General features: G+C 34.9%; 1 long non-coding RNA gene across 1 annotated transcript; it reads left to right on the top strand.

Moving 5' to 3' along the window:
- The first annotated feature begins 4,133 nt into the window (after window positions 1-4,133).
- LOC135770475 (uncharacterized) lies at window positions 4,134-5,829 on the top strand. The gene is made up of 2 exons (XR_010542639.1): window positions 4,134-5,110; window positions 5,613-5,829. It is a non-coding gene; the product is annotated as an uncharacterized lncRNA (long non-coding RNA).
- The last annotated feature ends 2,236 nt before the right edge of the window (window positions 5,830-8,065 follow it).

The raw sequence follows: 8,065 nt of genomic DNA on the forward strand, positions 1-8,065 counted from the left end.
AAATTTCCTGTTCATAGTGCGTAAGAAGTAATGCAATTTACAAACACATATAAGTAACCTTGCATAAAACCAACACTGAATAAATGTATTTGGCTAATGTTATTATGGTTTGTACGTGTTTTAAAGTAACTTAAAATGTGTTAAATGAGACAGAAACAGCCGATTGACCAGAAACAAGCGCAACATTCACGTTGATATGTCGCCATGGAAACTCAAACATTATAACGAACCTGAATTCTGCTATTAAATATTAAATCTCTCTATGAATAGGAACATATAACATATGCCTGAATAACTTAAATACAGTCAGCAGTGTTAAAATGCTTTTGAATATCGATTTATTAAGATACTTTTAAGCGTAGCTTTCATTGCTCCACAAATATGAACGTATGCGTCTCTCACCTGCGCTCCATGACCTAACGTCCTTTATTTTTGACAGTTGTCAGTGAGAGGAGATGATAGTGGGTGGGGTTTTTTGTGACTTTGACCTGTAAATGCAGATACGATGGCTGGATTGCGTTTACATTACACTGAGATCCGATCACAAAGCGTCCTCGACTACCTCTGCATCAGGACACACAGATCGGATAACATTCCGATCACAGACGCGTTTACACTTGTCTTTTCAATGTGTATGTGGACAACATCCGGATACAGGTCGCATGTTAATGCCAAGTGTAAACGCAGCCAAAGACACCTTTCCATTGTACACAACATTCGGATATGATTGTCAGAGTTCGCCCCTTACTTGCAGTTTTCATGAAATTTCAGTTTAATCGTAAATCTGTGCCAACATGAGAGAGAAGCTCAGCACAAGAGCCTTCAATCTACCAATATTCACTATAGTGGAATTAATAAATGAATACAAATAAATGAAACAATAAACAGCTATGCATATATGACAAAGAGCGCCAATATTTGTGGAAAGAACATATTGAGACTTGAGATTAAAAATAACAATGTGTAAATATTAAAGAAATAATTTATTACTTATCAGTAATCCATCGTTTTTAAAGAATAATTTTAAACTCGCACACAGTTTTTGATTTGAATACACTGAAATACACCCCTTCCGTCCGGCGTATCCCATGCAGTGTGTTCGCACAAGTAAAAAAAAAAATTACTGTTCCAATGTTTAATTCGGATACAAAATTACACATCCGCAGATGGATTTATATATATAATTGTAGGGTTATTGCACTTGACATGTGTTACGTTCACTTAATTCCAATCTTATTTTTCTATTTTATTTAATCACTTTATGCAGTGCCATTTGATTTTTGTTTCAGTTAAGGTATTCAATCTTATCCAGCACACAAAAATTTAATTGTTACTTGTGTGAGTAATGAAAGCTAATTTGAGTATGTGCAATGGTTTATGGGAAATGTAGTTCAGAATGTTTTTAAATTTCAATCATTTAAATTGAAATTGAATTGAATTGAATTGAATTGAAATTGGAATTGGAATTGAATTTTAATTTAATTGAGATAGAGAGAGAGAGAGTGCCCTCTGGTGGAATATGAGGCCACCTGACGGATGTTACAGAAACACGTAATACTGTGTGCAGGGCAGGCGTCCTGACCTAAATCCTGTACTGCATCATTTGGTATTTGTACACTGTAAAACAAAATTAACTGCCCTAAAAAGTTTACTCAGCTTAGCTTTCCAACTTACTATGTCATACTATATAACAAAGTTGAAGCTTGATGACATTATGAAGGAGAGTGGAACAATGATATGTTGTTATCAACAACCTGAGATTCATGGAATTTGCTAATCATGTTCATATTTCTGATTTGGGGTAGTGAATTAATGTTTTATTACATGTATATTTGATTTCACTATTTTATGTCATTGTCATGAATTAGCTTCGAGGCACAACAGCTCTGTGCTAGAGGCTATATAACCACCCCTTCCGCACTTGTTCCCACGTGTTGCTATAGTTTTTTTGTTACTTTTAATTACAACCCCAAATCAGAAAAAGTTGGGACACTGTAGAAATTGTGATTAAAAAAGGAATGGAATAATTTACAAATCTCATAAACTTATATTTTATTCACAATAGAATATAGATAACAGCAGCCATATCACCCTGTAGCCCAAGACAGCTTGCCCACTGAAGCTAAGTCAGTACTTGGATGGGAGACCACTTGGGAAAAACCAGGTTGCTGCTGGTAGTGGTGTTAGTGAGACCAGCAGGGGGTGCTCACCCTGTGGTCTGTGTGGGTCCTAACACCCCAGTATAGTGATGGGGACACTATACTGTCAAAAAAAGCACCGTCCTTCGGATGAGACGTTAAACCGAGGTCCTGACTCGCCGTGGTCATTAAAAATCCCAGGATGTCCTTCGAAAAAGAGTAGGGGTGTGCCCTGGCATCCTGGCCAAACTTGCCCATTGGCCTACTAATCATCCCTCATACTAATTGGCTATATCACTCGGTCTCCTCTCCACTAATAAGCTGGTGTGTGGTGAGCGTTCTGGCGCAATTCGGCTGCCGTCGCATCATCCAGGTGGATGCTGCACATTGGTGGTGGTTGAGGAGATTCCCCCGTTCATATGTAAAGCGCTTTGAGTACTGAGAAAAGCGCTATATAAATGTAACTAATACTTATTAATTAATTATTATATCAAGTGTAGAAAGTGAGACATTTTGAAATGTCATGCCAAACATTGGCTCATTTTGGATTTCATGAGAGCTACACATTCCAAAAAAAGTTGGGACAGGTAGCAATAAGAGGCCGGAAAAGTTAAATGTATTGACAATAATACCCTTCCCTGAATTGACAAGTCCCTTTGCATCCAAATATTAAATCTCTTACTAATTTTATCAATAATTGGGTTAAAATTTAAATTATTCCATAAATGTTTACATCTTTCCACATCTTTACAAATCACCACTCCAAGATACACTACTTGATTTTCAATTGGAATATTACATATTTGGTTTACCAAACATTCTTTAAAGGAAACAAAACTGATTTATTCACATTCATTCTTAGCCCAGATACAGTGGGGAATTCTTTTATACAATTCACTGCCTTAAAGATTTAATTTCTGTCTTTTAAAAACAAAGCGGTGTCATCTGCAAACTCTGGCCAGGTCACGTGGTTTTAGCAAACGAGGCTTCATTACATCATAACTGTTTCGAAACGTTTAAAAAATCCGATAGTTCACCACTAGAGGAAGTTTTTCCACAAATGACCAGTGTTTATTATTGGTTAGGTGAACTCTGGTCAGTTTTATTATGTAAGTTCATAAAACATTTATCCTTCTGACTCAGGGGTGGGCATTCCTGGTCCTGGAGGGCCACTGTCCTGCAAAGTTTAGCTCCAACCCTGATCAAACCCACCTGAATGTCATTTCCAAGTTATCCTGCAGCCTTTGATTAGGATTTTCAGGTGTGTTTGATTAGGGGTGGAGCTAAACTTTGCAGGACAATGGCCCTCAAAATACCATTTTGTTTACTTTTTGTTTATAGACAGATTTAATGACAAAAATGTGCATAATTAAAAACAGAGTTAGTTTTAATGATTTGTTTGCCCTAAATAAAACTAAAAAAACATTATACACTTTTACTTATGTCTTAATTAAGTTAAGTAATTTTTTTTAACATATTATTATTATTATTACAATCTTTTTTTGTTGTAAAAAAGTGTCAAATGTTTGGACAGATCTGCATTTACACTATTTTGATCAGCAGGTGTCGCCAGTATGTGTGGTGTTTTGATCTGCTTCGAAAAACTGAATAAATTTTCAAAGCAATTGGTTCAATTGATTCTCCCATCACTAAAACAATCGCTTCCTATTTGTTTGCTTTTGCTGCCACCTGCTGGTAACAACCAGAGCTGTTTCCAAACTTAAAATAAGCCATTAAATCATGTGTTGAGAGCTCAAAAAAGATTTTTTTAGGTGGTTAATAACAGGAAAAACAACATAAATAATAATGTTTGTCACAAACAGCAACTTTTTATGTAACTTTAAAGGGTTTTCTTCAACATTATATAAAGATATTGCATTTATTCCACTCTATGTGCTTATGGGGGCCCTTCAAAAACATTTTTGATTGAATACAAAAGGCTATTATTCCTCCATTGTTATACACTATCAAATTCAAACTTTACACTGTAAAAAATCCAATTAATGAAATGTTGGAAGGGCAAAAATATATAAGTTGAACCAATTTTCTTGTTTGGGCTTAGTTGAGTAGACATATTATTTTAAGTCTAGATAAATCTGTGTTTAAAACATTAAGTGAATGGTTATTTCCAAATTCAGTCAACATTCAGAATGGCTATGTTGACTGAACTAATTAAGACAAATCTGGTCAATATGTGGACTTATGACAGCTATGTTTCCTGACAACAAAATGCTCATAATATTACTGTTATTTGGTAACAAAATGTAATTTTAAGAGTTGTTCAGGCGTGAATGTATGTGCTTTAAGTTTAAATATGCGGTCGGTTAATATAGATAGCGTCTATTTAAAAATGTGCTCGGACACTTTCGGACGGAGAAGAGCTCCAGATGAGCTCCAGAAAATCACAGACACTTAAGCGCTCACACCCCGCCCAGCGCAGCCTCGCCTCGGCAAGCCCATCAGAAATCGACTGCTGGCTCTGATATCTCTGTGGCGTTTAAACATGCGATTTAATTCATTTTAATTTCTTATACTTAATAATAAAAGGTTTACCGGTATGTTTTAAATCATATTTTAGGATTGCACTTAAATGATATCGCTGTTGAATGATATTTCATATCTTTCACATTTGTTATAACTGGGCTGCGTACTGCCTGCGAATTTGAACTTCAGAGCTGAAGGTGCGAGTGGAGAAATAGTCCCAATATCATAACAATCTTAAAACTTCTAAATATACCCGTGTGTGTACCCGTGTGCGTGCGTGTGTGCGCGCGCGCGTGCTCGCGCGTGTACATGTATGTATGTATGTATGCGCGTGCGTCTGTGTATTTTGAATTTAAAATGTTTTAACTCGGAAGGATCTGGATCACAGGTCATTTCATCTGAGATCAATCCGCACGCAACAGCTGGAATCACTTACTGATTCACACAAGGAAGGACACAAGTCAGCCGTTTCCTCAAGTTCACGTCAGGTAAGTGTTTGTAATTAAAATGTTAATTTTAGAATATATTAATTGACAAAGACGCAAATACTCGACGTTTTTGTAATTATATTTTTGTAAAGATATATTAGAAGTGTGTTATGTTATGTGACCGAAGTAAAGTGGAGCTATTTTAGTTAAGATAAAAAGCCTGGATAACGTTATAGGGTTGGTTTACCGGACAGAGTTTAGAACTCGGTCTTTATTATAATTGGGACATTTTTACAAACAAACCTAATACAATACTGGCGTGCATTTTGAGATAAAACAATAGCACTCATATGTTAAGAGATGTCAGTAAGTTATTTTAGTCAGTGAAAAGCCCTGTCCGAGAAAACCGCCCAATAGTGTTTATGTGTGATGTCTGAGGGAAATTTGGCCTAACATTAACGTTATTTAGGGAATAAAGTCTTTCACCGTCAAACTTTATTATATTAAACATGTTATTTATGTATGTGTGTGTGTGTTTATATTCCTCTGTTTATCAAACCAGAGCGGAGATGATGTGAGAGGCAGACCCGAGACATAGCGAGACAGTCTCCGCTTGGACTGGCTGAGGAAAGTCTCCTAAATGGCCCTGGAGATGTTCTGACTGACTTTGGAGGCTTTTTGGACTGTTTTATGCCCTCTATTTAAAGAAGACTTAATTCTGTATGTTCAGTCTGTATGATAAGTGAATAAGTGAATAAAAAGCTTTTGTTTTTATGTGACTGAAGTTAATTATTTTGTTTACAACACCAGCATAAATTATTTGATAAATAATTTAAAAATGTTATTAAAAAAATCCCAAATAATAAATATTAATTGAAGTAACACATAAAACATTGAGTGTATACTTAAAATTTAATTGACAGAGTCTTTGCTGTAAGTTTTTAAAGATTCAACTGATTAAAACATTTTAGTTGAATGAACTATAAAGCTAATTGAGCCAACATACTTTTTTATATTTGAGCCAAATTTGGGCCAACTAAAAAACATCAATCCAGGTAACACTTTGGTGACAGAAATTGAGTGAACGTAAAATTTCTGTGGAACTAGTTACTAAAAAATTATTCATTGAGCTAACAATTTATTTTTTACAGTGTAGAAAAAAATAAATTCAAAAGCGACTAATTATTTTTTTTGTTTATTAGAGAACTGACAACACATACAACCAAGTTTAGCACTTTTAATTTTTGTAATTTTGTAGTACGGATATTTCATTGTAGTTTTAATGTAGTGTGCATTGCAAGTTCGTGCTCGTGTTTATCACCGCATCCGCAGTGATTGACCGAACACCCAGTTATCCGACATCAGCAGCAATTTTAACCGTTTGACAAAGACCCCGACTCGGTCACACCGCAAATCGCGCAGTAAAATAGAAACTTTGAACGGTCTTCTGACCGATCTTAAACACAAATAAGCACGGAGCCATTTAAAAACTAGTCAAATTTTGGTCTTGGATGTTAGACCCCCATTTTACTCTTGTCTATTGAGTCCCGACCTGCATCTACAACGCAAATGACACGTGAATAGCCAGGGGCGCAATGAACAGTTTCAAGGGGGGTATGCAAGATAGAATTTTGGGCCCCTTTCTTTAGATGATTGTTTGATTTTCAAACCATTATGTGTAGCTATATAAAATTACTCAGTTGAGTGCGTTTATGTAATTTTACAGGTCGCATTTACAACTAAAAATAAATGCATGAAGCAAAAAAAACAGATTTATTCGAAAAACGAATAGCCTATCATTTTAATCTAGAAAGGCAGAAAACATTCACATGATTTTAAATAGATCACTAAAAGAAGAATAATGCATGAAGATGCATTTGTGAATCTATGGAAATCTCTGGTAGGAGCTTTGAAAGTCGTGGCAGTCGAGTGTTCTGCGCGGTTTAAGAAGCGAAATGTGTACAGTTATGTTCAGCCTATAATAGTTCATTCTTCAGAGTTCATATTGATGATCTTATTGTCCATTTAAAAATGTTCTTACAAACTGACTGTATTCGTCAGAAAAACACTAAATAACTTCTATTCTCTTTATGTTGCTGTTCTCTACGTGTGGTATGTGTTCCGTCCTCCGCTCATGACAAAAAGGGTGGCCGGCAAAATTAAAATTAATATTACGTTGATCTTTAAGAGTGTGCGCTTCGCCCGCGCACGCCCTTCGCCAGTGACACTGGAATTGCAAAAAGCAACTATATCATTAAAAAAGATAATACTGCATGTTTTGTCATTTGGTAGTATATTGCAGTAGTTTATATTTGTTACGTAATGAGATGCACGGTGTTCTTTTTAATGTTCTTTTTCTTTAATATTCACAACACCTATCAACAAAACATTGATTAAAACTAAGAGACAAATTATATTAAACGAAATTCATTTGAAGCAGACATTTGAAGCAAACAAAACTTAATTTAAACTCGAAAATTATGTCACTCCATTTGTACCGTCATATTAGCCTTCAATCCATTACAACAACCAATATATGGCGTTTAAAATTAGAGTCTTAATATTCGGATTAAATTGAAACAAAACATTACAACAATTTTTAAACAATACTCAAACATAAATATAAAATAGACATTCTCTATTAGGATATGTTAAAAACAATCTAATATAGCGTTTATAATAGCTGCACTAAGTTTACTATTTTGGGCAAAACCTCCGTTGCAAACCTGAATAAAAATGAATCACTTTCATTTTGAAAATGATGCGCTGTCACATTAAAACCAGCTCTTAGTCATTTAAAATTTAACTCAATTATGGCTTATACAATTCTCCTATTTCATGTTTATTTAGAAAATAATATTTTTAACTACGCCTATTAAGTTATTGTCCGTCTTAGAATGCAATAGTTGTCAGCAGTCGCTATATTTCCCTAAATAAAGCTCTTGCTGTCCTTTTGTATTAACACAAATATTTTTTTTTCATGAAACATACAGTTTACGGATCAGCATGAATGCT

Source organism: Paramisgurnus dabryanus, chromosome 8, assembly GCF_030506205.2.
Source record: "Paramisgurnus dabryanus chromosome 8, PD_genome_1.1, whole genome shotgun sequence".
NCBI classification, from domain to species: Eukaryota; Metazoa; Chordata; class Actinopteri; order Cypriniformes; family Cobitidae; genus Paramisgurnus; species Paramisgurnus dabryanus.